Source organism: Leptopilina boulardi, unplaced genomic scaffold (assembly GCF_019393585.1).
Source record: "Leptopilina boulardi isolate dan_hultmark-lab unplaced genomic scaffold, ZJU_Lbou_2.1 LbouV2_316, whole genome shotgun sequence".
Taxonomy (NCBI): domain Eukaryota; kingdom Metazoa; phylum Arthropoda; class Insecta; order Hymenoptera; family Figitidae; genus Leptopilina; species Leptopilina boulardi.
The window spans coordinates 3,545,919-3,556,125 of record NW_026137881.1 but is presented as its reverse complement, the minus strand read 5'-3'; positions in this window follow the sequence as shown (position 1 = coordinate 3,556,125).

The following is a 10,207-nucleotide window of genomic DNA, read 5'->3' as shown; positions in this document are numbered from 1 at the left end:
TATGTTCCACATTACCCCCGTGGTTGGGGTAAGTTTGGTAAAAATTATTATATTTGCAATATTTTTTAATCAGTACGCTTTTAAATATAAGATTACGCTAATGTTATATATAACATACGGAAAAAAAACTATCCACCCTGAATTAGCGATAAGTTTCACTGAAATAGCGAAAGTTTTTGCTATTCTAGAAAAACATATCGCTATTCCAGATATATATATTTTTTTTTTTTCATGCAGCTTATGTAATTCTTATAGGTATATATTTTAGAATTTTTTTTAGAAAATGTAAGATATTTTTAAGAGTAAAATTCCCCGACAAAATTAACATTGTGGACCTAATAATCATAATAACACAGAGAAAAAAGAATTGTTAATATAGAACTAACAAATTTACTTTGCTTTTGTAACAAATTTTTTGTTGGCAGAACAAAACCAATTTAGAATTTTGTTCCAACAACAAACTGAATAATTGAGACAGCAGAAAAATTTGTTATTGTAACAAATAATTTTTGTTGGTTCTATATTAACAATTCTTTAGTAGATACAACAATTCCTTTTTCTCCGTGAAGCTGTTAAATTCCATGAAAATTGGAAAACTTGCATGTTTTTTGGAACTGTGTATTTATATATTTAAATCGTTACATAACGGCCTATGGACAAGCATGTTCTATACATAGATATACACAAAACTAGAGTTTCCTCGAGGGAGCATTAGCGAGGTTATTAACGCTACTTAGGAGGATTCACGTTGATGAAAGACAAGAGTGCAGTGCAATTATCTCACACTACATATATATATATATACACACACTTTCACTCTTTTAAACAAAGATGAAGTGTTTATGTTGCATTCAACAAGCAACGAGTGAATAATGCCTAAAATTAATTTGTTAGAATTTCATTAGATAGAATTTTTGTTTTAGCCGAATTTATATATATTTACTCAAATTATTTTTTGACACAATTTTAATTTGTTCAAATACTTCAAATAAACATTTGGTAAAAATATTTCGGTACGAATTTGAAAATTAACCGCGCAGTCAGAAATTAGCGGAAAAAATTTTGATTTAATTTTAAAATTTGCGCTTTTATATTTTTATTAAAAGTTTATTTAAACAAATGAAAGTTGTGTAAAATAAAAATTCTAACAAATAGATTTTAGGTATTATTTATCCGTCTCAATAAAATCTTCCTATTTTTGAATGAATTTCTTTAAATTTTTTTTTGTTCACAAAATAAATTTCAAAAAAAATAATAATATAATATTTAGAATTATAATTGCCCTCATTCAGAAAAGATGGTACAATTATCGACAAATTAGAAAAGAAAAATTTTAAGGCAAAATTCATCTGTTTTCTCTAGATTACAACATTCATTAACATATATGATGTCAATTGTATATATAACAGAACTGAAGGATATATAGACCTTCGGTGAATATTTTTCAAATGTTATTCTTCAATAAAATTTATCTAAATGGAACTAGAACACGATTTTAAAGAATAAGACGAAAGCAATAAATGTATATGCGTATATATATACATAGGAAAATTCAGTAATGAGAAGAGATCAGATTATACGTAATACTGGAGCACAGTTAATGACATATATTGTAAATCACATTATAAGCAAAAACTATTTGTCACTGAAAAACTTTCTCGTAGGATTATATATATATATATAGAGTGAATATTCTCTACCTGAGTTTAATTAGAGCAGAAATTCTTATTTGAAAGACATGATTCTTTTCTTTTTCTATATAAATAGTGCAAAGATTGGGGAAAAATGTTTATTTTGTTGAAAAAACCACGCCTCTGCTCTAATTTTACATTTTACAAAGAGACACCACCATCATATAGAAAAGCGACACCATCTTCTAAATCAAAAATTTTTCAAGAATCATAAAAGTATCCATTGAGTTACTATTCAATGCATCTCATAAAGTTCTATAAGACACCTAAATGAAAGTCTTGGCTATTTATATAGATATATATATATAGTGTAGGTAACTATAATTACCTGCAAAAGTATATAAAACCCCCTGAAGATAAGCCAAAAGAGGGACAAGAACAATAAATTTTAAACATCATCCACTTCAAGTTTATATACAACGTTTACAAACATGACAAAGCTTATGCTGGTTAGTTTTTGAAATTGAGGTCCTAAACCGTAATTATTTTTTCTACTTACACACAGCCTTTTGCCTTTATAAAGCAATAAAATTTTTGGATATTATCTTTTAGGATGTATTCTCTGTATATATATATATATATATATGTACAAGTGTAAAAGAAGAAAAAAAAAACTTAAAAGCACTCAAAAGTCTCTAAAAAAACAAAATCAAATGCTTTTCATAGAAAAACTGTGTATTTCATTTTTGAAAGCCAGACATAAGGTTGTTTATTTTTCACACACAATTAAAAAAAAAAAAGTTTCTATTTTAGCTAAAGAACTGAATTTTTTTTCAAACTGAAATTATTACTGTATTAATATTGTTATAACAGTTGTAATATTTATAGTTTTATAAATATATTATTAAAAATTCAAGAGAAAAAATTGTTTAAAATAACAAAATTTTGTTTGAATCAACCAAATAAATGCATTGCTATACAGTTAAACAAACGTTTGGTTAATTCAACTAAATTTTATTCAATTGAATACTTTTATTTGAACGTACCAAATGATTAATTGCATTTGAATAAATTTTAATCTTAACGCGAGGTTTAATCCATAAATATAACCTCAAACTAAAAAGTATAGTTTTTAATGAAACTAAAAATATATTTAAAATTAATTTCACCTAAATTCAAAAGATTCAGTTGTACAATTTAGAAAAAATTATTTTGAGTTAAAATTTGTTGTTAAATAATAATTATTTTACTTTTTTATATTTTTTGTTTAACGCTTCGCCGGACAGGATACTCATCCACACCCAGAGAAAAGATTTCTTTGATTTAAAGAAACCAGTTTCTTTGACTTGTTTTTTTTATTCAAAATAAAATTTTTATTTGAAACAAAAAAAGCTTCTTAGTTTCAAAGAAAATTTCATTGATTCAAAAAAATTTTCTTTGAATGAAAGAAATTTGTGCATTAAATCGAAGAAATTCTAACATATAATATAGGGACAAAGAAACATTTATTTGAATTAAATATAACAAATTTCTTTGAAACGAAGATAATTTTTTTTGAATCAAAGATAACTTCTTTGAAACAAATAAATTTTCTTTGAACCAAAGAAAAATTTGTCAAAGAAATTGATTTCTTTGAATCAAAGAAATCTTTTCTCTCGGTGCAGAGTGAGTCAGATCGAATTGACATTGTCATATCTTTTAAAATTTTGCCTAAATTGAATCGCGATTTTAAGTAACTGAACAAAATATTAAGAACTTTCAAAAAAATGTAAAAGAAAATTTTTTTACAAAAAAATTCTTTTTGATTATTTATAACTTTTATCAATGTATGTACGGAGATAACCGCGGGAGGATTCAAATATTTTTTTAATTCTATTTTACAAAAAGACTTGAAATCATCCAGATTTTTCACTAATAAGTGTTTTATGTTGTCAAATAATGGATATAAAAATATCATATTGCATTTTTTATTTGTTTAAACAATTTATTGATGTTATTTATTAACTTTTTTTGTTCTGTACCTAAAAGGATGCATTTTTTTTTCTTATTTTGCAATTTATCAAGCCGAATATAATAAAAGATAGATTTGATGCAAAATTATTAATTCAACAATTGTTTAAACAATGTATTGTTGTTATTTACTAACTTTTTTGTACTGCTCCTAGAAAGATGCAGTTTTTTTTAAATTTTGCTATTATATTATGTTTGTTAAGTTACAAAATTAGGAAAAAATTGCAAAATTTTTCTGAACATTGTGTAAAAAGTTAATAAATAGCAACAATTATTTATTTAAACAATTTATAATAATAGATGTTGCAAATTTAATTATATATTTTATTTATCACCTTTAAATTAATAACTTTGAAGAAAAGGTAACAAATTTATAAAATTTTGCTACTGTCTATATGTTTATTTGAAAAAATTATAAATTATTAATAACAAATTGTTTAAACAAAGAAAAAATCAACAAAACATTAATAAAATATATTAAAAAAGTTTGTTCCGTACAAGTAAAAAATTTGTTTCATTTAAATAAATTTTTATCTGTTAGTAGGACAGAGAAAATCGCATTTCAAAAATATTCGGCTTTTGACTACCTTAAATTTAAAAAAAAAATCATAACTTTCATAATTTTTGTAAAATAAAAAAAACAAAAAATACGTATTTTCTTATTTTTCACAAAAATTTCGAAAAAAAATATTCCAGTTAAAAAAAAATTTTTCTGAGTGAAAACATCACGTTGAATGTCCCCCGTATGTATCAGATTTTAGTTAATTATCTTTATATAGTCATGTAAATATATAATATTCTTGTATGAAATATTTAACTTTATTATCCTTTTGATTTCTCGTATATAAAATCCATGTGAAAATTTAGTTTCAACAAAAACGACCTAAACAAACATTTTCATGGTAATTCGAAAATTTGCTTAAATAAGATAACTTCAAGGCGAATTAAACAGAGTGCATATTCCTTCATAGTAAATTTCATAAAATATATTTTACTACTCTATAAACAGTTCTCTGTAAATGTATATAGATAATGTACTCTCATCAGCATATATTTAAGTTCTCACTCTCTCTCACTCTATCGCGGTGTGCAAATATTTATAAACATAAAAATGACCAACAACAGCTGTTATGCCATGTGAAATATTATAAATTTCCCAGAACAAGTATAACAAATAAAGATGCATTCATAATATTCACTGGACCAGAAATTTTTATGTAATAATATATATTCAGACGATTAGAATTCACTCGCTGTGGCTAAATGCGAGCCAAAATGGTTTTTTTTTTTTTTTGTTGGGTATAAAAAAATTTATTTCATTCAAATATTCCGTTAGTTGACTATTATCAAATAAATATTTACTTGAATCAAATAATTTTTATTTGTATTAAATAAGTTGTATTTCAACCAATAATTTCTTTACTTAATACAAATAAATATTTATTTTGATAATAATTAAGTAACCGATTATTTGAATCAAATCAATTTTTTTTCAGATGTATATTTCAAAAAAAAGACTTTGTAACCATTGGAAGTGATTTCAGAATTTTTTCCGAAAAATCTACTTATAGTATTTTCGGAAATTCTTCCACATATGGGTCAAATTAAATATAATTGTAACAAATAAAAATTAAATATGAAATTATTATTTCAAAAATTGTTTAAAAAATCATTATTGTTACTTACAGTGCTGCTTGAATGTTGGAAAATTGAAGGCGCAATGTTGCAAGTAAATATTGCTGAAAGGTTACGTCTTGTGTGTATATAAGTGTATAACCTGAAAACACAGAGAATAAACAGAAAATTAATATTAACATATAAAAAAAGTGACCAATAGATTTAAAATTTTCGTGTATAATTTTTAAGTTTGCAGCATAGTTGATTACAAATTCGATGTCAATTTTCCAAAATTTATTCCGGTTTTTTTGTATTCGTTAAAAACGAATGTGATATTAGTTTTTTAAAATTCCTCAAAAACTGACATCGAATTCGTACATTCATATACGTCAAAATTTTTTCACAATTTTATATAGGGGAGACCGTGGCTGTTTGTCGCACTTGAGTTTATTCAAAAAGTTAAGTTATACATTAATTTTTCTCTTTATTCTGCTTAAAGTACTTGATGAACTGTAAGTTTGTACAAAATTTCATTAATATTCATTAATTATTGTGGAGTATAGATTAAAATAACTGATTTTGGCACTCCAAAGTAATTTTTAACCTCTTCATTTTTTTGTGATATCTCTTTAAAAAATTTATTTTACAAGAGCTCAAATATTAAGTTTTGAGCTCTATATATTTTTTATTAAGAAACAAAAAAAAATTTTTGATTTATATTAACAGTTTTTATAAAAAATTAATAAATATTTCAAAAGTACATTCAGGGTTAGGTGGCACGGTTATCTGAAAATTTCGTTAAATATTAATAAAATGAAGTTGATTATATGAAATTTACACATTAATAAGCACCAATAACAATGCTATTCAAAAAATTTAACCGAATAATGGTTTTTAAATATTCACAGCGTTATTATCAAAAAAAAAAAAATTTTTTTGGTAATTTTACGATTTCATTTAATTTAAATAAAATTTTCTAATTTTTAAATTTAAAATAATTTTATTGTAAAATTACAGTACAAGACTTAATTTGTTAAGTCTTATATTATTTAAACTTTAAATCATATAATTTAATTCTAATTTCACTCCTGCGCCACGCTACCCCAGGCCGGGGTTACTTGGCGCGCTTTGCACATCTTCAAATAAAGTAGTATGAAAATAAAAGTATTAAATATATTTCAACTTTCTCTTTTTTTTTTTAATTAAAGCTGATATGTTATAACAAGTTTTCTATACATTAACTTTTTAAAAAAAGCAAAAATGAGTGAGTTACACAACAAAGAGTAAAAAGTTCTTTAATATTCAAGTTGAGAACTCTGTAAACGGTGGAGAGCGACCAATGATTGCTCGCTTCTCCCTTCCCTCGTGCGTGGGTTCTCAACCTAAACATCAAGAGGCAGCGCGCACATAAAACTACATGTAGGTACAATAGTTATGATTTTTTTCAAAAATTTCAATTGCTATTGAATCACTTCACAAAATTTTGCCCCCCATCTATAAAAATTGTAAAATTTACACAAGAAATAATAGAAAAATTTACCAAAACTTTTTACAGTGTATATATATATATATATATATCATTATTATTATTACTATTGCATTATCGGAGTGTAACATCTCGGATAAGTGGCTTAAACCACAATAATTAACAAATGATAGATGATGGTAGTACTACCTCGGATTCGTGTGTTATCATTAAAAAGATAAATAATGTAATTGTCCGTATGAAATATATCTACAATTGACCAACGTTCGCCGATTAAATATGTTGTCCCTCTGCATTAATGGTCCAACTTGCAATTATCCTGCAATGCAATATATTATGCTTTTGGACAATCATATGGATTTATTAATGCTACATGGATAATTCACTAGATGGTATATACGCATATTCGGTACAAGAGCTATATACACAGTTGGGAACTTCATTATGATTAATTTACACGGTAGTGTAATACACTATATATAGAGAGAGAAATTTTAACGTATACATATAGTGGCATTGTAACAACGCATTTATATATACATATGGAGATTGTATCAATGATTGAGATTATATTTTAATGTAATTTGCTATGTTAAATATATAAGTGCCAAACAATTATATCGTAATTTACATCAAAATGTGATAAATAACATTGTGACTTTGGTATATATTATAATACGTGTGTGGGTTGAATTAAATGATGGTGAATTACAGAAATAATTATAATATGTGTGTGTGCGCATATATATATATATATACATTTCAATTATTATCACAGTGTGTTTCGCGAGATGTATTTTGCATGGTGTAAAGACTAATTTTTTTCTTTTCACATTTCCGCTCATCATTTATTACATGTTGGGTGTATGGAATAAATTAAAATGGACAACATACTTGTTGTATATTACAGTTTTAACTCACCTCTTACAGAAATAATAATGTTATTACAGATATTTGAAATATAAAAAAAATTACACGTATAGAAAAAATTTGCTGTAGCAGCGAATTATATGTTGTCACATTAAATTACGTTAGCTAATATATAGGGACAGCGAACAAATTTGCTGTCTGGTCAAAAAAAGTTTACTGTGACAGTAAATTTTTAAAAACTAAGACTGATATTGTTTATCATAGCAAACTTTTTCATTGTCATAGCAAAGAATTTAGCTGTACGGTTACTAATTTTGATAGATCTGATGGCAAACAGCACACTGAAAAAAAAATTTATTTGATTCAAATACCGGTGTATTTGGTTATTATCAAATAAATATTTACTTGAATCAAATATTTCTTATTTGAATCAAATATATAGTATTTGAATCAAATATTTCAGTATTTGAAGCAAATACCATTTATTTGATTCAAATAAGAAATATTTGATTCAAGTAAATATTTATTTGATAATAACCAAATACACCGGTATTTGAATCAAATAAATTTTTTTTTCAGTGCAGTTAGCATCTGTAAGCAATTTTTTATTTCTCTAGCACATCGGGTTAAGCAGAAAAAAATACTAAAAACCCTCGAAAATACAATTTTTTGGGGTCTTTACCCCCACTTAACTCAAAATTATGATATGATACGCAATTTTGGAACACGGGATCGTGTTCAGCATACAAAAATACATTGAAAACCACTTCGAATTCTAAAAAAAAATTGAAAGTCTTATTTTGTAGACCTGTATTATAAATCCAATGTTACTTTTGCAAAATTCAAAATGGCGGAGCCACTATGGCTGACGACTTTTTGAAAAATTGATCCATTTTACGTGAAATTTGTTACTTGGGGGATTTTGGAGTCGCTGATTACGAATCCGATGTTAGTTTTTTAAAATTCAAAATGGCGTATTCAATATGGCGGAAGACTTTTTGAAAAATTGATCTAATTTATCTGAAATTTGTTACCTGGGGGTTTTCGGGGTCGCTGATTACGAATAAGATGTTGGTTTATCAAATTTCAAAATGTCGGACTCAATATATAGCGGACTTTTTTAAAACATTTTAACCGATTTACTTAAAACTTGTTACTTAGAGGTTTTCAAGGTCGCTGATAACGAAACCAGTGTTAGTTTTCCTAAATTCAAAATGGCGTATTCAAAATGGCGGAAGACTTTTAGAAAATCTACTGCAATTTGGTTGAAACTTGTTACTCAGGGCTTTGCAAGGTCGCTAATTACGAATCCAGTATTAGTTTTTCAAAATTCAAAATGGCGGTTCAACTATGGTTGACGACTTTTTGAAAAATTGTTCCAATTTACCTGAAATTTGTTACTCGGGGGGTTTTTGGGGTCGCTAATTAAGAATTCGTTGTTGGTTTTAAGAACTATTTAAATTTTCGAACTCTAGTAAAACGTGAGCAACTAATTCAAAGTAGGAATTTTTACTAATTTATAGTAAAAAATTACTATTTGTTTCAGTAGTTTTAAATTGTTTTTACTAAAGTTTATGTAAAAAGTGATTATTAAAAATTAGTGCAAAATTCTTACTAATTTAAATTAGTTGCTCACTTCTCACCATAATTCAGACACGGAGAAAAAAGGAAAAAATGAATAAAGTAACTTTTACTGTACTTTAAAAGTATATAACCGGAACTGTCCCCGCAGTTCCTGTGCATTTTTCCCACTTGGAAAGATTCCCCGGAAAGTGCCCCCTGGAAGTTCTATCAGAATTCCGCCGGAACTTCCAACGTAATGCCGTCGGAATTCCATCGGAGTTCTAAAGAATTTCCGATGGGATTCCGACGGAATTACGTTGGAAGTTCCGGCGGAATTCTGATAGAACCTCCAGGGGGCACTTTCCGGGGAATCTTTCCAAGTGGGCTGGCAATTTTTACTCCAGAAAATAGTATAAATTACTATTTCCAGAATAATTTTTACTATTTCAGGAGTACAATTTACTATTTTCGGAGTAAATTTTAATATTTCTGTAGTAAAAATTCCTAAAAGTGCGCAGAAACTGCAGACAGTTCAGGTTTTACTTTTAAAATAGTAAAAGTTACTTTATTCGTTTTTCCATTTTTCTCCGTGGATTTTGAGATAGAATATCACTGAAAGAATTTAATATTTCAAAAATTAATATAATTTGTTTCAAAATGAAGAAAACTCTATTCTAGTACTATTTATTCGTACACGTACTAGTTTCTAACCAAATATTACCAAAAAAATTAATATGCCCATAACTAATTTTCAGTATTATCTGGTCAGAAACTATAGTTTGTTCCTTCGACTAAATAGTTTTTCTCATTCTGAAACAAATTATATTAATTTTTCAAATAAAAAGTCTTTCAGTGTAAATTTAAAAAATAAAGAAACCTAATTTGCAAAATATATATGTATACATATAATCCTATATGAATAGAATAATTTTTATTACATGTCAAGAAATTGTATGACATAAAGATCCATACAAGTTTTTTGTGCTATAGTAGAAAGGGGTAAAAGTGATGAAAACGTGATGTGGTGAAC